The sequence below is a fragment of the Phascolarctos cinereus genome, unplaced genomic scaffold (genome assembly GCF_003287225.1).
Source record: "Phascolarctos cinereus isolate Bilbo 61053 unplaced genomic scaffold, phaCin_HiC Scaffold_8;HRSCAF=390, whole genome shotgun sequence".
In the NCBI taxonomy this organism is placed as follows: Eukaryota; Metazoa; Chordata; class Mammalia; order Diprotodontia; family Phascolarctidae; genus Phascolarctos; species Phascolarctos cinereus.
The window spans coordinates 48,141,787-48,164,094 of record NW_027556291.1 but is presented as its reverse complement, the minus strand read 5'-3'; the positions used below and the strand labels follow the sequence as shown (position 1 = coordinate 48,164,094).

The window sequence follows — 22,308 nt, the reverse complement described above, 5'->3', positions numbered from 1 at the left end:
TAGTTGAGCTTTTTAATAGATGGGGAATCTAAGAGCTAGGTAATCCAACCTCTCTTAATTCTAATAACTTCCCTCTGTTAACTATTTCCTATTTTTTCTGTCTATAGCTTGCTTTGTATTTATTTGAATGCTGTCTCCCCCATCAGATTGTAAGCTTCTTGAAGGCAGGGACTGTCTTTTTCCTCTTTTTGTATCCCTAGCACTTAGCCAGGCAAATAGTGGACACTTAATAAATGTTTATTGATTGATTGAGATGAATCAGTGTTTAATTAGTCTTTTTAAGCACATTCAACATAGAGCACTTTGTGAACCTTGAAGTGCTCTATGAATGTCAGCTTCTATTATTATTATTTCCAGCCCACAGCTGTTGAACATCCATGGGTGGGCTTGCTTTCCTCAGGGGACCATTGAGCATTTGTCAAACTGGCTGCCTTCCCCCTTGACTTTCTCCTCGTCTTCGTTCCTGACCTGAAAAACTCGACTCTCTCGGATGAACGTGCCCTTGTACTTGATAACTGGCCAGTGGCCAATCCCTAAGGAGGCAGAGAGGTCCTTTTCTTCACTCTCAGAGCACACCTCCTTAGCACAGCCCAAATCAACAATCAACCAAACCTTGGTATTGTATTGTTCTCTGTCAGTTTAATCTCCCCAGTTCATAACTAAGAAGCAATAAAGGCACCTGGCCTTCTAGCTATTGGATGCTGAATGTTTCTCTGTTTGTTGTTGTTCAGTTGTTGCCCAGTCATTCAGTTGTGTCAGAGTCTCTGTGATCCCACAAACCATAGTACACCAGGCCCTTCACTATCTCTCTCTCTCTCTCTCTCTCTCTCTCTCTCTCTCTCTCTCCTCTCTCTCTCTCTCTCTCTCTCTCTCTCTCTCTCTCTTTTTCGGCTAGGCAATGGGGTCAAGTGACTTGCCCAGGGTCACACAGCTAATAAGTGTCAAGTGTCTGAGGCTGGATTTGAACTCAGGTCCTCCTGACTCCAGGGCCGGTGCTCTATCCACTGTGCCATCTTCACTATCTCTTAAAGTCTATCCATGCTCATGTTCATTGTTTCCATGACACCTCTATCCATCTCATCCTCTGCCACCCCCTTTTCCTTTTGCCTTCAATCCTTCCCAACATCAGTGTTTCTCTTCCTATCCAATTCAGATTCTTTTACTCTGTAAGCTATAAAACCGTTGACTTAGAAGCCGTTAGAGCTGGAAGAGGTATTACAAATTGTTTAACCAAATTTCCTCCTTTTATAGAGAGGTTAGTTAACTTGCCCAGGAAGCCAGAACTTGAACCCAGGACCAATGATTCCCAAGTCAGGGTTCTTTTCCCCTTAATTCCAATTGCGGTTTTCTCTTCTCATCCACATCTTCTTCATATTATTTCTAATTCCCTTCTTTTCTAATAATTAATATCCTGTCTTTAAAAAAAAAACAACAACAAAAACCAGAGATTATAGACAGAACTCAGGAGGCATTTAATACAAATCTTATTATGCAGAGGAGAAAACAGGCCAAGAAAGATTAAGTGATTTTCCCAAGGTCACACAGTAAGTTGGAAAGTAGGTATTTGAACCCAGAACTTGTGACTCCAAATCTGGCATCCTTTCCATTGCCCCCACACTACCTCCTGCTGGGTTGGTCTAATACTTCTTTTTATCCCCCCTGCCCCTCCCAGTACCTAGTATGGTGTTAGGTACACAGTAATATATAAATGTCAAGGATCAGTAACTGCATCAATGTGGGTGTTCACCTCTCCTCCCCCCAACTAATGCAGCTTGAAACTACTCTCTTAGAGTTGCTGTGACCAAAAATGTCATCATCCCATGGCCAGTCTGGTCATGAATCTCTCCAGTTGTTGGCCAATAGATGTAGCCCCTCACTTCCTATAATCATAGGCTTTTCCCCAGCTTGTTCCAACATGCTAGAATTTACACTCCACCGACCTAGCCTTTGAGAGCCTATAATTGCCTCAATACCACAGTGAGGTCCTGTCTGAAGAGGACTTTAGTGGAGGCACAGGGGAAATGCTTGATTAAAACATGCTCGCCTGGCTGAAATGATTCCAATAATATTGAACTTAACATTAATATGGAGGTAAATTTCACTGTAACGGCAAAGGTCTCATAATCATCACAGACAAAATGTTACCTCATTGCACCCCTTTCAGAAAGCCTACAGTCTGGGAACCATCTCCTCAGGCCATTACCGTATGATGTCTAAAATAATCAATGAATCACAATTTCCCCTACTGCAGCCCTTGATAAAACATGTCTTGCTGTCTAAGAGGAATTGATTTAGTTGATAATTCCAATGTTGACTTTGTGTCCTTGTTGGCTTGTGAATGCAGTGGTAACTGCTCAGTGCTTGTGGTTTTGACGGACTCAAAGATATTAACATGTGGATTTGCAAACAAAGAAATGGAAAATAGCCAGTTCTCAAAATTCTTCCCTGATTTCCGAAGTTATTCCAGTGAGCCTCCTTTCACATTATGGCTGATACACACATCTGGGGCTTCAAACTTCCTTTTTCTCAGAGTCTGTCCCAACCCTCATAAGCAGATGAAGACAAGTTCAGGAAACCACTTCGGCATTCAGCTCAAAAAGAAATTGTATTTCAAGCCTAGTTGCATTTCTCCCTTCCTAGGTAGCTTTAAGAATTCATGACTGTGGAGGTCAGTTCACACCATCTGCTCTCTCTACTGGAAGAGTTTTTACCAGTGCTTAGGAGGAACCAGGCAGGGGGGTTGAGAACCAGCCCAGGATTCTACTGAGTACTTGCGTCCCCCTCACCCACTTCTGACTAAGGATGCATTATGACTGAGCATTTGCTCCTCTGCTTCCTCTCTCAAATCTTGTTATCCCTTTTTCTCCACCTCTTCAGTCTCCCTCTTCTGCTCTCTTCTCTTTCCTCTAATCTCCCTCTATTCCCCGAGTGGCCAGTGGGAGGGAGATGAGGCCAGGTCTGGTGAAGAGGAAGAGGAACTGCTTCCATCTCCAAACCCCTCCCCCATCAAGCCCTGAACTGCACTGAATGTAATTCTTTTCAAATAGCTGTGAAGACAGAGGTGTGAGTTAGCCGTTTGCAAATATGTGGACCGGCCCATTTGCTAGGTCCTCAACAGGTTGGAGATATTTCATAGCAGTAATTGGATACTTGCCTGGTGGCCTATGGAGCAATCATGACCTTTGGCACTCCCCGAGGGTTGGGGAAGGGACAAGAGAGGACAGAGCTATGCCACCAGCTTCCTTTCCATGCTCTTGGACAGCAAGGAAGGTGTACTGCAGGGGTGGGGAACCTGTGGCCTTGTGGCCACATGTGGCCTTCTAGATCCTTAAGTGAGTCCTTTTGACTGAATCCAATTATTCTGTAAAATTTGGATTCAGTCAAAAGGCTGCACTTAAGGATCTAGAAAGCCACATGTGGCCTCAAGGCTGCAGGTTCCCCAACCCTGGTGTAGTGGAATGTCCTCTGGTCCTGGAGTCAAAAGAGTTAAATTCTAGTTCTGACATTTCTGAACTGTATGATCCTAAGCAAGCCATTCTATCTATCTCCATAACCCTCAGTTTGCTCATCTATAACATGGAAGAGAGGAGGATCTTTGCCCTCCCTGTGTGATACAAGCACTTTGCAAACCCGCAAACACCATAGACACCCCCGACCTGCTTTCTGGAGGCTTTCTGAGCCTTTGCTTGGTCCAAGCATTTTCCAGCAGTTCCTATTTATCCCTTTCACAGACATCCTGCTTGCTCTTTTCCCCTCTTGCCATCTCTTCTTTCCCTCTGCAGATATTCAGAGCTAAACAAATTTGAGGAGGGTTTATATAAATTAATGAGTAATAGAAATACAATCATCAGAACTTGAAAGGCCCTAAGATCAGCTAGTCCAACCCCCTCATCTTCCTGATGCAGAAACCCAGGCTGAGAAGGGTTAAGTAACTTGGTCAGCATCATACAAGTAGTAAGTAGCAGAAGCCAGGATTCTAGCCCAGCTCCTCTGGTATTCAAAGTCAGCATTCCTACCACCACCACGCCTCACTACCTTGAGATATGACAAACCTTTCCAAAGAATTTGGGCATGATTTTTAGGCCATCATTACGTAGGATGCTAACATGCTTTCTCATGCCACAGCCCTTGGTGCTGCTGTCAGAGACAGATCACTAGATAGAACATTATTCTGACCCAAGATAGCGTTTCTCAGGTTCTTATGCCAGACTCTTTGTGACAAACTGTGACAAACTCCTCAAAAATGCCCTCAGTCCCAATCACCTTGGTACACTGACTTTTCCTAATTATCAAGTTTCCTTTCCTCCCCACACAATGGCAAAGGCGATAGATTGATAAGAAGGGAAATGGTCACTACAACGTAGCATAAAAAGGACTGCCGTGGGAATTAGAATTGCCTTTAATTAGAGGCAAACCCAGTTAGCTCACTTGGTAGAGTATGACATCTTTGACAACAACAATACCAACAACAACCAAGAGGACAGCTATATAGTGGGTAGAAAGGCGGGGACCTCTGACACGTGGTAGCTAAAAGGAACCTGAGCAAGTTGATTAAATACTCAGTTATTGTTGTTTGTTGTTCCGTTGTGTCTAACTCTCCATGACCCCATTTGGAGTTTTCTTGGTGAAGATCCTGGAGTGATTTGCCATCTCCTTCTCCAGCTCATTTTACAGATGAGGAAACTGAGGCAAACAGGGTAAAGTGACTTGCCCAGGGTCACACAGCTAGTAAGTGTCTGAGGTTGGATTTGAACTCAGGAAGAAGAGTCTTCCTGACTCCGGGCCCAGCTCTCTAGCCAGCGCAGTGCTACCTAGCTGTCCTAAATTCTCAGTGCTCCCAGACAATTCTTTAAGTTGCAGAGGAGGCAGTGATCTGCATTAGCATCTCATTTGGAGCTCTCTACATCAATCAAATTATAGATTTTGGGAAAAATATAATGGATGCCATTTCCATAGTACTTCAAGGGTGACTTACTTTTGTATATATTTATTTTAAACATGCCTCACAATGATTCTGTAAGGTAGGTGCTGTTATTACCCGACTCTAATAGATGAAGAAACTGAAACTCAGGGTGAAATAAAGGAAACAAACATCTATTAAGTGCCTACTATATGCCAAGGCACTGTAGGTGCTTTACAAATATTACCTCATTTGATCCTCTCAACAACCCTGGGAAATAGCACTATTATTTTCCCCATTTTACAGTTGAGGAAACTGAGGCAGAGATTTAAGTGACTTGCCCAGGGCCACCAAGCTAGTGAGCATCTGGGGTTACATTTGAACTCAATTCTTCCTGAGGCAGCTAGGTAGACTGGTAAATAGCTAGGTGGTGCAGTGGATAGAGTGTTGGACCTAGAGTCAGGAAGATCTGAGTTCAAATCCAAGTTCAGACACTCATTAGGCTGTGTGACCCTGGGCAAATCACTTAACCTCTGTCTGCCTATGTTTCCTTGTTTGTAAAATAGGAACAATAACATTTACTTCCCAGGGTTGTTGTGATGATCAAATGATATACTATTTTTTAAAGTGCTTATAGGTACTATACGGATATTCCTTCCCTTCCCTTCATATTCTTTCTTCTTTTTTCCTTTCTCTTCTCCTTCCCCTTCCCTCTGAACCACAATCAAGTGATTTTCTGAGGTAAGATTTGAACCCAAATCTTCCTAATTCTACAGGTTTAGGCCCCCTATTATATGCAATTCTATTTCAGGCAGCCACTATGGAAGAATGGAATGAACAATAGATCAGTAGTCATGAACTAGGATCAGATACCAGCTCTGCTATGTTCTACATGGATATCACAAGGGAAGTTCCTTTGCTTTCCTAGGTCTCAGTTTCCCTCTCTGTAAAATTAACTGTTGGAGTGGACTAATTTGCCTCCAAGGTACCTTCCAGCCATAAAGCTCAGAATCCAAATAGGATGAAACAGCTCAAATTTTGCAGTGAATATAGTTTTGCTTTATCAAAAGGCCTTCATACCTATATAAGGGAAAGAAAGGGGCAACTATGCCCCAGATCTCACTAGAGAAGATAAGAAAACAAAACAAACAAAATATCAAGGCCACAGAAGTCATCTTTTCTTGTGGATTTGCTGTGAATTTGCCCTAGATGCAAATGTACTTCCAGATTTGACAGGGCCCTGTTATATGGATTAGAAAGAGCTCACTGCTGGGCCTCTGATCCCAATCTTTTCAGTATCAGAGATGAACCAACGTGCTGAATGTCAGATTTGTGCAGGAAAGTTCAGAGTGGTCACTGGTATTAGAAATCACTTCCCACAATTTGGACATCCTAACAAATGATGAATACCTTTTGGGGACTAATCTGGCCTGTTCTGTCTTCCTTCCCTTGATATGGTCAATATTCTTAGTCTATGGTGGTATCAGCCACTCCACAGTGACCATGGGAAGATACTGGACAAAAACCAAATGGTAGACTGGTCACTTTTGATATTGATGGAGGAAATGGAGACGGAGACAATGTTGACACTGAGTTCTAGGGAAAACGGTAATCTCTCAGTGTACTTAAAAATAAAAGGCAAATGGCTTCTTTTTCTCAACAGAACATGGGGAAAGCCAATACCAAGGAAATATTTATCTGCTTTTTACCAAGTAAAGCAAAATCATTTGGAAGGCCATATAAAGCCTTTAGAAAGCTAGCAGGTCATGGAAACATGCAGCGTGTGCTCAATCAGCTCTCTGTAAGGAAAGAAAAAAAGCTACATTCTGGACATAGACATCTTAATGTGATCAATATCTGTAAGACCTAATATTTCCTGCAATTAATCAGTGGAAATGGCCTCTACTATGACAAGTGTGACTATGAAATATGCTCTGAATATGATACTGTCTGCCAGTATCAGCAGTGACGATCAGAAGACTTGGGGTCCAATAACACTTAACAGAAAAATGAGCTCAATTCTCTTTGCACTTGTAGCCACTAGTTGTGTACTCTGCCCAGGATGGGGGTGGGGTAGGAATGATTGCCCTCTACTCCCTTTGATGGCTGGCTGGTCTATAGGAATGCCCCTACAGGATAGAAGAGATCAATTTATATAGTATATAATATACACACATGCATATATATATATAATATATATATATATAATATATATATATACGTATATATATATATATGTATATATGTATATATACGTATATATATATATATATATGTATATATATATCAATAGGGACTATACCTGTGTTTTCATTAGTATTGGGAACTTCTAGGGAGGAAACTCCCTCTATCAAGGCAGGCTGGCACCTTCTCTGCAATTTATTGTCTGAGTAAATTACCTGGGGGATTGAGAGGTTAAGTGACTGACCTAGGGTCACATATTCAGTATGTCAGAAGTAAAACTTTAACCCAAATCTTCCTCACTTCCTCAGCTCTCTAACCAATCACTATACCATATGGCTTCATGTGTATAATTTTATAACTATATATTTATATACACAACTATCTATCATCTGTCTGTCTATCTATCTATTTAATATCCTTTGTTTCTCCTAACAACTGTTAAGGTATGCATCATAGGCATTATTACCACTTCACAGATGATGAAACTGAGGCCCAGGGAAGTAAAGTAATTGACTGATCCATTGTCACACAGCTAGGAAATAGAAGAAGTGGAATTCCAATTTGAGCCTCTCTTGAATCCAGATCCATCATGCCTTCTACTATACCATGGTATCATACTACCCTGCCATCCTATGGCATCATAGAAATACCACTGGCTCTTGAGTCAGCTGACCTGGCTTGAAATCCCACTTCTGATGCCTACTGCCTGAGTGACCTTGTGCAAATGATTTCCTCTCCTTAGGCCTCCGTTTCTCCTCCTCCTCCTCATCATAGCTAACATTTATATAGCACTTACTACATGCCAGGCACCATGCCAAGCACTTTTACAAATATCTCATTTGATTCTCATAATAATCCTATGAGATAGGTGCTATTATTCCCATTTTACCAAGGAGGAAATTGAGGCAGAGAGAAAGTGATTTGCCCAGGGTAACACAGCTAGGAAGTGTCTGAGGCTGCATTTGAACTCAGATTTTCCTGCTTCCAGGCCCAGTGCTTTATCCACTGAGCCACTTTGCTGTGCCTGTTCCTCAAAAGGGAAGTTTGTACCAGTTGGCTTCTGTGGGCTCTTCCAGCTCCAATACTATGACCCCATGATCTAATCCTCTTTGTGCAAACACTATAAAATTATTTTAGTATGCAACGAAAGGCTGACTTATGATTGTAAATACAGTTATCCCTTCCACATTGCAAGGTTTGCGGCATGGCACTCCATGATCTGGAAAAGCCATGTAAAATTTTTTGGCCCTCCCGTTGAACCTGAGAAGAAGTCTGATTTTTTTTTTTCTTTTATGAAGTGTTTACAGTACCTCTGATGGGGGCGGGGCCCAAGCCAAGCCTCTTGCCCCAAAGGGAGCCAGATTCCCTTCTTAAACACTAAAGTAACTTTGAGTGGCCAGAGAAGGGGGTTGGGAAAAGGGTCTAGGTAAGAATTGGGCAGGTCTGAGAGATTGAATAGACAATGGGAATAGCTAATGGAGGGAACAGGAAAGCAGAAGTATGAAAGGCATCTGCACAAGATCAAAGCGTGGGGCTAGGACTTTCAAAGGGAGATAAGGGGAGTCGATAAGGAATTACCTTTTGAGACCAGAGTAAGGCCTTTCTGGGGCTCAGACAAAAGGGAGCCAGATTCCCTTTGGGGCAAGAGGCTTGGCTTGGGCCCCACCCCCATCACCTCATTGTAAAATTTAAGTATTTGGTCATAGGCTCTGTGTTGTCTGCTGGCCTTCCACAAAACTCTTCCAGAATCCCTATTTAATTTCTTATGCTGACCTGCAATATATTGAAACTCGACAGAAAAAGTCACAATGTAGAAGGGATAACTCCTGTTAATGTGGTGAAAACTAAGCTTTGGAGCACTGTCAAAGACACCTCTTTACCTCATCTTGGCTCAGCTGCTCCCTCCCCCACAAAGCCAAGGCTGATCCCTGCCACCCTTCAGTCATGGGTATTTTCTCCCCCAATTAGCTCTTATTTCCTTATCTGTGCAACAGTTGTATTCTTCGGGGAAATCTAAGCTCCTCAGGGGAAGTGACTAGATATTTTTTTCTTTGCTTTTGTATCCCCAGTGCTTGGCACAATGCCTACCTGGCACAGATGATTATTAAATTTGAATTTGGCAATAGATTAACAAAAAGAAAAGTTGATAGCATAGTGATGAGTAGAGGGAAAAGAGGTGGACTAGGAATTAAGAAGTCTGATCTAATTAGAAAATTAGTCCAATTAAAATTAATCTAATTAAAAATAGTTTAATTAGAAAATCCTTTCTCTTCTCTGTATCTCAGTTTCCTCCTCTGTAAGATAAGGGCAACAATATTTGTCCCCTCCCCCCCTTTGCCCCCACCTCTGCATTGTGTGACTTCCACTAACATCATATATATGAAATACTTTGCAAAACGCAAAGTGCTATATACATGTCAGTACTAATAATAGTGATAGTGACAATAATAACAGCAATAATAATACTGTTTCTTATAGGACTCCTTGATCTCAAGTACAGGGGAAACTCATTTAGAATTATCTAAGAATGGAGTGGACTGGGTGCCATAAGATGGAGCAGGCTCCTCCCCACACACACACACTTCCTGGAAATTTTACAAGTAAAGGTTGGAAGGGGCTGAAGATATTGTAAAAGAGATTCTGAGTTAGGTACAAATGGACCAGATAGCTTAAGTCAACAAGGATGGGGAGCCTGCGGCCTTGAGACCATGTGTGGCCTTCTAGATCCTTAAGTGAGGCCTTCTGACTGGATTCAGGCCTCACTTAAGGATCTAGAAGGCCACACATGGCCTCAAGGCCGCAGATTCCCCGCCACTGGTAAGAGGTCCCAAACAACTCAGAGATTCTGTGATTTATTAGCTGTAAGACTTTGGACAAGTCACTCCTGTTCTGTCCCCTAGAAAATGGAGACAATCATGCCTGCCGGATTTAACTTTCAGGATTGTTGGGAGATTCGACTGAGATCATTATGTAAAGTACTTTCCAAACTTCAAAGCCATATTGCAAATGTCAGTTGTGATTATCACCCAAAGAGAATGCTCATGCTTCCAACCCGTGGTGTATCCCTTGCTCCTTTGACCTAATTCATGGCCAGGTTGTCTGCTCTTGCTTCCCAAAGACATGAGTCTTAAACAGTTACAGAAGTGGGATGCTGGCATTCATAATGAAATGATTTTTCTATTGATCATTTTTATTGCTCCATTTCACATTTTACCCTATTATTTATAGGACACAGTAATGAACTTCCCCAGCTTTATTGCATTATTTGGTAAACAATGCAGCAAACTGGAGAACTGGAGCAATAAAATTAAGGTGATTTAGCAATAAAGCAATTCCCTAGATTTTAATTAAGTTACGGAAAGTTATGTTCTAGGAACTCTAAAAGGGGACAATATACTATAGGGCTGGGGGTGTCCAGATTGTAGGAAGACACTCCCTGGAAAATGCGTGCTGTCAAAAGCACAAGCAGATTCTGTAGCTTTCCACTATGTGGAAGGGTGGGGACAGGAGAGGAAAGAAGAAAGCAAAGAAAGAAGGAAAGAAAGTGGTAAGGGAGGAGGGGAAGAGAGAGGGAAGGAAGCAAAAAGGTAAGAGAGGGAGGGAGGAAGGAACAAATGAAAGAAGAAAGGAAGGAAAGGAGAGAGGAAAGGAAACAAAAATGGAAGGTGGAAAGGAAAGAGGGAGTGTAGGAAAGACAGGAGGGAAGGAAAGAAAGAAAGGAAAGAATGATTGGAAGGAGGAGAAACAGAGGGAGGGAGAGAGAAAGAGAGAAAGAGAGAGAGAGAGGAGGAGGAGGAGGAGAAGGAGAAGGAGAAGAAGAAGGAGAAGGAGAAGAAGGAGAAGAAGGAGAAGGAGAAGAAGGAGAAGAAGGAGAAGGAGGAGAAGGAGGAGAAGGAGGAGAAGGAGGAGAAGAAGGAGAAGAAGGAGAAGGAGGAGAAGAAGGAGAAGAAGGAGAAGAAGGAGAAGAAGAAGAAGAAGGAGAAGAAGGAGAAGAAGAAGAAGAAGAAGAAGAAAAGAAGAAGAAGAAGAAGAAGAAGAAGAAGAAGAAGAAGAAGAAGAAGAAGAAGACAAGCATAGTCAAATACTGCCAGCTCTCTTGCCTTTTCCCTAGATGGAATACAGATTATCTGACTGCTGTCAGGCAGGTCTTTGATGTAAGGGACATATTACTCCTTTGTCATTTCTGTGCATTTCCAAGGTTTGTTCCCTAGACAAACAGGCTTCTTGTTTATCACGTAGAGAGAATAGAAATCAGATGAGTACAGTGTGTATGGAGACCGGGAGAAAAAAAAAAGATTGATTTAGGGACATTCTATAAGATGGTAAAACACTCAGGATAGCTGCCTCTACCTAAATCCCCTTATTAATTTAGAAATGGAGCTCAACTCATTTTCCATTTCATAAACACACACACACACACACACACACACACACACACAAATTTTTTTTAAAAGTGGAGAGAAGAAAAAATAGGAAAAAGCAAACACATTTTAAACAAATCACTGGGAGAAGGGGAAAGGCTGTGGATCCATTACTACTCCCTGAGGGACCAAGCCACCCCATGGCTGATGGTCTCCGTGCCCGGGGGTCTTATCATCTCATTTCACTTCCCACCTCATACCAACTAAAGTTCCAGGAAAATTCCAGGAGCTCCACAGCAGCAAAGAGGACCCCAGCAGTGCCCATTCCCTCCCTTGGGAGCTCACCTGTTTCTTGGTCATTCTCTGATCCCTCCTACCCCTTAGCATGACAAAAGCCAACCATGAGGTGATACCACAGGCTCAATTCTTTCACATTACAAAAACACACAGTTCCAGAGAACAGAAGGAAAAAAAAATCTATGATTCCTCTACTAGAGTTTCAAATCCAGGCTCCACCCAATACTTTTTTTACGGGACAAAAACCATGGGGTGCTGATCTTAAAACCCAATAAAGATAACACTAAAAATGAAAAGCACAAATCAATTTCCCTAATCAATACAGATGAAACTATGCTAAATAAAATATTAGCCAATAGCCTGTGACAATATATTTATAGAAATTATTCATTATTCAATTCAACTCAGCAAGCATTCATTATCATGACCAAGCAGGGTTTATGCCAGGGATGCAGGGTTAGTTCAACATCAGAAAACCTATTAACATAACAAAGCATATAGCTCCCTTATCCTGCAAAAGTCTTTAAAACACCTATGATTATATCAGTAAATGTAGGAAAAAAAGAACCTTTGATAAAAATCCAACAATTTATGATTTAAAATATCAATATAAAATGAATAGATCTAGGGGAATTTTTTCTTAAAACAAAAAATATTCTCTTTTACCCAAGAGCTAATACAATATGCAATGGGGAAAAATAGGTATTACCACCTAAAAATAAATACGCACATAACTGGTATACCTTCTGCCCCTGCTTTTATTTGACACAGTTTTGGAAATTTTAGTGATCACAAAAAGATAGGAAAAAAATTGAGGGATTAACACTGGAAATGTAGAGGTCAAAATATTACTATTATGGGATAACATAATAATATAGCTACAAAATGCAACATGTTGAACCAAAAACTTAAAGGATGAATAAGACTCATTCAACAATGGTCCTGGATACAAGGTTAAATCCACAAAAAAATTATTTACTTCCTTATTTACTATCAGTAAAGAAGGATCTAAATAATGGGAGAGAAAGTAAGGGGAAAGGGAATAAGCATTTATTAAGCTTCTACTATGTACCAGGTACTACTAAGTGCTTTACAAATATTAACTCATTTGATAATTCCATGTTCATGGATTAATCAGATCAGTATAGTAAAAATGACAATACTCTCCAAATTAATTTAAATATTTAATGTGATAATCAAGATAAAAAAGAGCTTTTTTATTGAACTGGACAAAATCATAACGAAATTTCAAGCCAATAGGAAGGCCAATGAAAAAGCACGCTAAAAAAACGGTGATGAAAGTGGTCTTTCACTTTCCATCATGAAAGCATTTGACAAAGCAAGCATCATTGGCATTGTCTGGTATGGAACACAAAATCAAAGTAGAGGAAAGGAATGAAAGACCTATGTCGGCCATCCAAAGTAACGGACACAAATGATTAGTGTTTGATGAACCTTGAGAAAAAATGTCTAAAGCAAGGAAAAGGATTCATCATATGACAGTTGTACTTGGAAAAAAAATTGTTGGCAATTTGGAAAAGAAATTAGACCAATATCTCACACTGTACATGCCAGTGAAATCCAGCTGGATGATGAGAATGGGGTGGGAACAGGGGAGGGAATGAGCATTTTTATAGTTGAAGAAACTGAGGCAGACAAAGGTTATGTGATTTGTCCAGAGTCACGCAGCTAGTAAGTATCTGAATCTGTATTTGGACTCAAATCTTCCTGACTCCAGCCTCAGTGCTCTATCTAATATGCTGCCTCTAAAAAGATCTATTTCCTTTACTTCTTTTTTTTTTAATTTTTATTTTTTATGTTTAGGCAATTGGGGTTAAGTGACCTACCCAGGGTCACACAGCTAGTAAGTGTCAAGTGTGTGGTCTGAGGCCGGATTTGAACTCAGGTCCTCCTGACTTCAGGCCCAGCGCTCTATCCACTGCGCCACCTAGCTGCCCCCTATTTTTTTTAAATGATAAAATATAGACTATAAAATAAGGTCCAGTCTCAGATACTTAGTAGCTATATGACTCTGAGGAAGTCACTTAACCTCTATTTGCCTCAGTTTCCTCAACAGTAAAATGAGGTTAATAATAGCACCTGCCTCCCAGGGTTGTTGTAAAAATCAAATGAGGTAATAACTATAAAGTGCTTAGCTCAGTGCCTGGCACAGAGTAAACGTTGTATTAATGTTAGCTGTTATTATCATTATTACTGGCATTATTATTATTATTACTATTATTATTAATCTCAATTGTGGAAGGGAGATTAATCTCTCTCCCAAATATTAGGGACAAGATAGATGTGCTTAACTACATGAAAAGTTGAAAAAATCATTATAAGAAAAATAATATAATTCAAAGAAAAACAAGAGATTATGGAAAATATTTGTGGTAAATATGGAACTAAAAATTTGACATCTCAAATACATAAAGAATTGTTAAAAAGCGTCAGTGAAAGCTTCCAGTCCAAAAGGTAAAGGTTATGAAAAGATAGTTTTCTAAAGAGCGAAAAATCATTCACAGTCATTTGAAAAAAAAAATTTTAAACATTACTAATAATTAAAAACTAAGGAAATGCAAACTAAGATAACTAAGAGGTACCACCTTAAATTGGCTAATAATAATAATGATGATGATGATAGATGAAATAACAGTGGAGAAGTTTTGGTAAATTAGGCACAATCATTGTATCATAGACTTATAGCTAGAAGAGGCCTTGGAGGCCATCTAATCCTATTCTAATCGTTTCATAGGTGAGGAAACTGAGGCCCAAGATCAGCCAGCTAATAAGCACAGAAGGCAACATTTGAACCCAGGACCTCTGACTCCATAGCTAATACTCCTTCACTGTACCACAAGGTCTCCCTAAAGGCTGCCAGCATCATACATTTTTGCAGTCTTTTTGGAGGACAAGGAAGCAGCATGCAGTATAAGTTTAAAAAAAGTTCCTAGCTTTGATCTAGTGATTTCAAAACCAACAAAGAAGATTGAATTGAAACCTGTAAACCAGATTGAAACCTGCAAACAACCCAAATGTCCAACAAGGGAATGGTTAAATGCATTGTGGCATATTCATGTAATAGAATCTGTAATAAAATTAAGGCTAAAAAATATGAGGAATATAAAGAAACCTGGAAAGACTTTTTATGAAATACTGCAAAGCCAAAAAAAAAAAAAAGCAAAATCAGAAGAATTCATACTACTTAAGGCCAAACATCTGGATGAATTTGCAGGAACTTAAAGGGGATGACTAAAAAGTCATGGTATTTCTATGAAGTGAAATGAAAGCAAATAGTTACAAAAAATGTAAATAAAAATTTTCCATTTAATAAACCTAAAGAAAAAATTAAATATGTGTATATATGGGAAATTTAAATATCTGTATCAATGTTTAATATTAAATGTATGAGGACGTTATTTTTTAAGTAAAATGGTTGGCTTTTACATTGCATTTGAACATGTAACATAATTTGAGCCACAAGAATTTCTGTAGTAACTGATTACCTGAAATACCACAAATCCATGATTACGTTAATAAGACTTTGAAACATTTGTGCTAACTAAAGGAATTAACTTCAATTCAAGCAAAGCCTACTTGAGTTGAGATCGTTAGCCCAATGAAAATTACTGTGAAAGACATGTCTATCTGTCTGTCTCTTTTTCCTTTGTATGTCCTTGGGGGATTTTGAGGAAATACTTTGTAAACTGTGAAAGCATGAAAGAAATGTGTGAGCTTAGCTTAAATCTATGCCCTGGAAGCTGATAATTGAAGACAGAACAATGCCTGGCTTGTAGCAGGCGCTTAATAAATGCTGGCTGACTGACAAGAGAGATTTCTACAACAATGAGCTAGATTTTTGCACTAGTATATAGAGATGATTTTTTGTTTTGTTTTGTTTTTTCCTCTTGCTGAAACCCCAAGGGAGGTGAGTCAATGTAAAAATGATACTGTAAAAGAAACTACTAGGGATAGACAGCTGACAGATCCCAGGGTTTTGCAGTTTGGCAGTTCTGTTAAAATCAATAAGCATTTCTTAAAGCACCTACTATGTACAAGATACTCATGCCATGTTTGGAATGCAAAACTAAAAAAAAATCCTTGTTCTCAAAGAACTTGGGGGTGAGTGAGTGCAGGAAAACAATAAATGCATAAAGAAGGAAGTTTGTATCGATCAAGAAACATTTTTGTCTATTATGTGCTCCATACGGTGCAAAGTACTGGGCATCCAAAGAGCTTAGGTTCTGGGTGGGGGACAAAATGTGAATACATAACTATATAAGTGCACACAGAGTAAACATAAAGAGAATCTGTTTTCATTTTGTTCTGTTTGAAACTCCAGTGCATTGTTGTGACATTTGAGGGGAGGGGGCAGGGTTGGTTTCAGACACAAAACTTCACCAGGACTGAGAAATCCTGCACAGGAAATTTCTTCCACCAATGCAAATCTGCAACAATTCTGGAATTTAGTCTTAGAAAACTACCTAGAGCACCCAAAGGTTAAGTGACTTGCCCAGGGTCACATAAGTCTGAATCTAGGTCTTTCTCTAATGCCATGATGCTAACTTCATATATAATGGGTGCTTAACTTGGCTTGGCTTCAGAGTCAGGATTTGAACCCAAGTCCTGGGACTCAACAAAGCCAGGCTGGCGTTTCCTGTACTACATATGGGGCCACCAAGGTTTCAAGAGATGACAAGCTTCCCCCAGACATGGCCATTGTCGTCTGCAGGGTTCCTGCTCACTTTCCGTGACCTCCCCCTTGGCTTCCCAGCTCTCTCACTGAGCCCGCTCTCTACTGCTCTAACCCACCGTTTCCCGCCTTTTTCTCTCCTCAGCAGTAGCCCCGCCCACATGCACTCTACCCTGTCGCGAGCTCGGGCGCGCACTCGATAAGCGTTCACGCCAGGACACCATTTTCCGATTCTGGCGGGCTTTGTACCTTAGTACTTCCCATCTTCGCCCCTCCCCTTATCGCCTCAGCCGCTGGCGCTCTCTTCCTGAGGAGAATTTTGGCGACGGTCGACACAGTCGTCCATTCTCTTTTCCTCTCGGGATTTTTGAGGGGGAAATGGCATCCTACAAACCTCCGGATGCCAGTGTAGGTGCTGGTGAAGGCAGGGGAGACTATGTTTCCTCAACCAGTGAGAATGTCGGCGCCCTTGGCGTCCCTGGGGCTCCAGGTGGACGCAGCGGGCCTGGCAGACAGAACCTTCCTGATGTGACTCAACCGACCAAGGCGTTGGGGGCGATTGAGCCGACTGACCCTCTTGGGGTGAGTAAGCTGTTTGAGATGAGTGAGCAGAGCGAGACAATGGAGCTAATAGGACCGAGTGAGGCGATTGAAGCAAAGGGACTGAATGAACCTATGAGACTGAATGAGCCAGTGGTGGGATCTGAGAAACCTATGATGGCACCTAATGAGCCAGTGATAGAGCTTAATGAGCCAGTGACGGGATCTAATGAGACTGTGATGGGACCTAATGTACCTGTGATGAGACAGAATGAGCCAGCTGTGAAGCCTAAGGAACCTGTGATAGAATCTAATGAGACTGTGATGGGACCTAATGAGCCAGTGATAGAGCTTAATGAGCCAGTGACGGGATCTAATGAGACTGTGATGGGACCTAATGTACCTATGATGAGACAGAATGAGCCAGCTGTGAAGCCTAAGGAACCTGTGATAGAATCTAATGAGACTGTGATGGCACCTAATGAGCCAATGATAGAGCTTAATGAGCCAGTGATGGGATCTAATGAGACTGTGATGGGACCTAATGTACCTATGATGAGACAGAATGAGCCAGCTGTGAAGCCTAAGGAACCTGTGATAGAATCTAAAGAGACTGTGATGGCACCTAATGAGCCAATGATAGAGCTTAATGAGCCAGTGATGGGATCTAATGAGACTGTGATGGGACCTAATGTACCTGTGATGAGACAGAATGAGCCAGCTGTGAAGCCTAAGGAACCTGTGATAGAATCTAAAGAGACTGTGATGGGACCTAATGAGCCAATGATAGAGCTTAATGAGCCAGTGATGGGATCTAATGAGACTGTGATGGGACCTAATGTACCTATGATGAGACAGAATGAGCCAGCTGTGAAGCCTAAGGAACCTGTGATAGAATCTAATGAGACTGTGATGGGACCTAATGAGCCAGTGATAGAGCTTAATGAGCCAGTGATGGGATCTAATGAGACTGTGATGGACCTAATGTACCTGTGATGAGACAGAATGAGCCAGCTGTGAAGCCTAAGGAACCTGTGATAGAATCTAAAGAGACTGTGATGGGACCTAATGAGCCAATGATAGAGCTTAATGAGCCAGTGATGGGATCTAATGAGACTGTGATGGGACCTAATGTACCTATGATGAGACAGAATGAGCCAGCTGTGAAGCCTAAGGAACCTGTGATAGAATCTAATGAGACTGTGATGGGACCTAATGAGCCAGTGATAGAGCTTAATGAGCCAGTGATGGGATCTAATGAGACTGTGATGGGACCTAATGTACCTATGATGAGACAGAATGAGCCAGCTGTGAAGCCTAAGGAACCTGTGATAGAATCTAAAGAGACTGTGATGGCACCTAATGAGCCAATGATAGAGCTTAATGAGCCAGTGATGGGATCTAATGAGACTGTGATGGGACCTAATGTACCTATGATGAGACAGAATGAGCCAGCTGTGAAGCCTAAGGAACCTGTGATAGAATCTAAAGAGACTGTGATGGCACCTAATGAGCCAATGATAGAGCTTAATGAGCCAGTGATGGGATCTAATGAGACTGTGATGGGACCTAATGTACCTGTGATGAGACAGAATGAGCCAGCTGTGAAGCCTAAGGAACCTGTGATAGAATCTAATGAGACTGTGATGGGACCTAATGAGCCAGTGATAGAGCTTAATGAGCCAGTGATGGGATCTAATGAGACTGTGATGGCACCTAATGAGCCAATGATAGAGCTTAATGAGCCAGTGATGGGATCTAATGAGACTGTGATGGGACCTAATGTACCTATGATGAGACAGAATGAGCCAGCTGTGAAGCCTAAGGGACCTGTGATAAAATCTAAGGAGACTGTGATGGGATCTAATGAGACTGTGATGGGACCTAATGTACCTATGATGAGACAGAATGAGCCAGCTGTGAAGCCTAAGGAACCTGTGATAAAATCTAAGGAGACTGTGATGGGATCTAATGAGACTGTGATGGGACCTAATGTACCTATGATGAGACAGAATGAGCCAGCTGTGAAGCCTAAGGAACCTGTGATAAAATCTAATGAGATTGTGATGGGATGTAACGTCACCATGATAGGACTTAATGAACCAATGGTGGAACCTAATGTGATGTGTCCTGAGTGGCAGAGTGAGCCTAGTGGAGAGAGCGACTCTCTCAACAGAGAGAGTGAGTCAAGTGAGCAGAGTAAGCAAAGAGAACAGAGCATGCCAACTGATCCTGGTGAGGCAAGTTGGTTGAGCCAGGCAAGAGAGAGGAGAGGGGCAAGTGGGCCACAAGAAAAACATCAGCAGACCGGGCCCAGTGTGATCCCAGTGGCATCCCTATATGTCGGTGACCTCCACCATGATGTGACAGAGGCAATGTTGTATGAGAAGTTCAGCCCACTGGGGCCTGTCTTGTCAATTCGAGTGTGTAGAGATGTGCTCACCCATCATTCCCTGGGCTATGCCTATGTTAACTTTCAGCAGGCAGCAGATGCTAAGCGGGTGTTGGACATCATGAACTTGGAGTTGATCCATGGCAAGCCAGTCCGCATTATGTGGTCCCAGCGTGATCCCTCCCTACGCAAGAGTGGCGTGGGCAACGTCTTCATTAAAAACCTAGAGAAATCTATTGACAACAGGGCCCTGTTTGATATTTTCTCTGCCTTTGGTAATATCCTCTCTTGCAAGGTGGTCAGTGATGAGAATGGATCCAAAGGCTATGGTTTTGTCCACTTTGAAAACCGAGAGTGTGCTGAAAGAGCTATTGAGAAAATGAATGGGATGCTGCTGAATGATGTCAAAGTGTTTGTTGGACAGTTTAAATCCCGCAAAGAAAGAGAATTGGAACTCATGGCTAAAGCCAGAGAGTTCACCAATGTTTACATTAAGAATTTTGGAGAAGACATGGATGATGACGGACTTACTGAACTATTTGGAAAGTTTGGACATACTTTGAGTGTAAAAGTGATGACTGATGAAAGTGGGAAGTCCAAAGGTTTTGGTTTTGCGAGTTTTGAAACACATGAAGAAGCTCAGAGAGCTGTGGATGAGATGAATAGAAAAGAGCTCAATGGAAGGCAAATTTACGTTGGCAGAGCTCAGAAAAAGAGAGAAAGGCAGGCAGAACTCAAGCGCCGTTTTGAACAGATGAAGCAAGAAAAAATCACCAGATACCAAGGTGTTAACCTTTATGTGAAAAATCTCCATGAGAATATTGATGACGAACGTCTCCAGAAGGAATTCTCCTCATTTGGTACAATCACAAGTGCAAAGGTTATGATGGAAGGGGGTCGCAGCAGAGGCTTTGGGTTTGTCTGCTTCTCTGCACCTGAAGAAGCCACCAAAGCAGTCACAGAAATGAATGGCAGATTGGTAGCTACTAAGCCGCTGTATGTAGCTTTAGCCCAGCGCAAAGAGGAACGCCAGGTCCACCTGACAAACCAGTATCTGTGGACAATGACTAATGTTCAAGGGTTGCCTAATCCAAGGCTCAGTCCCTACCAGCCAGCACCTACTTCCAGTTACTTCATGGCGGCTCTCCCACCATCTCAGAACCGCACTCCATACTATCCTGTTGGCCAAGCTGCCCAGTTCAGACCAAGTCCTCGCTGGGCTGCTCCAGATGCAAGACTGCATCCATTCCAGACCATGTCTCCTCTTATCCATCCAGAGGCTCCTAGACCACCATTTAATCCTATGAGACGTGCTTCTGCACAAGTTCCAAGAACCACGACCACCCAGTGTATTGAATATTCACCAAGTCAGCTGTTGGGCCCACCACGTCCACCATTTACTCCTACTGCGCGCATTCAACAATATGAATATGCAGCTGATGTCCGCAATCCAAAACGTATTGATGTACAGACACAAGCTTCCCTTCTAGCACGTGCTGTCCGTGTTGAAAGGCATGGGGCTTTAACTGCTTCCATGTTAGCAGATGCCTCTCCTCAAAAGCAAAAGCAGATCTTAGGGGAACAGCTGTTCCCACTCATTCAAGCCATGAATCCTTCTCTGGCTGCTAAGATCACAGGCATGCTGCTGGAGATTGACAACTCGGAGCTTCTTCACATGCTTGAGTCTCCTGAGTCTCTCCATGCCAAAGTTGATGAAGCTGTGGCTGTCCTGCAGGTTTACCAGGCTAGAGAAGCTGCTCAGAAGAAAGCTGATGGTACTCCTGGGATTCCACCAGATTAAAAAGAAGTTAGCATGAGAGCTCACAAAATTCAATACCTGGTTCACACAAGAAGTTCTAAACAGGGGAAAACTTAAATGTTGCAGAAAAAGCAAGTTTCACCCAAGTTTAAAAAAGAAAAGAAGAGCAGAAACTAGATAGAAGAAACAAGAAAAGAAAGAAAAGGAACCAGTGAGCAATAAATGCCAGTTTTCAGTTCTGAATTCTCGTTCTAGATCACTTATTGTTTGTTTGTTTGTATGTTTGTTTTTTGTTTTGTTTTTAGGCACTTGAGGTTAAGTGACTTGCCCAGGGTCACACAGCTAGTAAGTGTCAGGTCTGAGGCTAGATTTGAACTCAGGTCCTCCTGACTTCAGGGCTGGTGCTCTATCTACTGCGCCACCTAGCAGCCCACCTAGATCACTTATTGATTTAAAAACCCAACAAAAGTTCAAAATGATAGAATATTAACAAAAATAAAGTATTCAGGCAGGGGGATGTGGGAGGGGGAAAGAATTTTCATCACACATCAAAAGCTTAGCAAATATTTTTATTTTGGAAAAGTTCAGGATATCACTACTCCTTCATTTTAAATTATTATAAACTTAATATAGATCATTACAGCTAGCTAAATTTGATTTGCAACTATTTACACTTATATCCATTTAAACACATAAAGTGACACCTCTCAGTCATTCTAAGTCTCCATCGTGGACAAAGGTCTTTAATATTACCGTAATTTTAGATAACACAAAGGAGAGCCAAGCAAAGACACCTTATCTGGATTGTCACAATACCTGCCGTAATAAAAATTCCACAAACAGTAAACAAAGGCAAACCCATTTCAGATGTTTCCAGAAAAAAGAAAAATAGGTGGGGCAAGAGATACAAAAACTCTGGGAAAGGTTGGTGCTAAAACCCAGGGTCTCCTAACTGGGTCTCCAACTTTCATTTCCAATTTTATGTTCTACTTGGTAAATGGAAATCGATCCAAACATTTCATGAATTGGTTTATAGTGTATGCTTATTGGCACATATATACACATACATCTACATACATATGCATGTATACACACATGCATATGTATGTATGTACTTATTTAAATTTTCTTCATGCATTCCCACGGGCAGCTCAGCTGAATCACAGGGGTCTACAGAAACCA

The 22,308-nt window shown here is 41.5% G+C and overlaps 1 pseudogene; it reads left to right on the top strand.

Moving 5' to 3' along the window:
- Positions 1 to 17,994: 17,994 nt before the first annotated feature.
- LOC110201355 (polyadenylate-binding protein 1 pseudogene) lies at positions 17,995 to 21,290 on the top strand (annotated as a pseudogene).
- Positions 21,291 to 22,308: the final 1,018 nt, after the last annotated feature.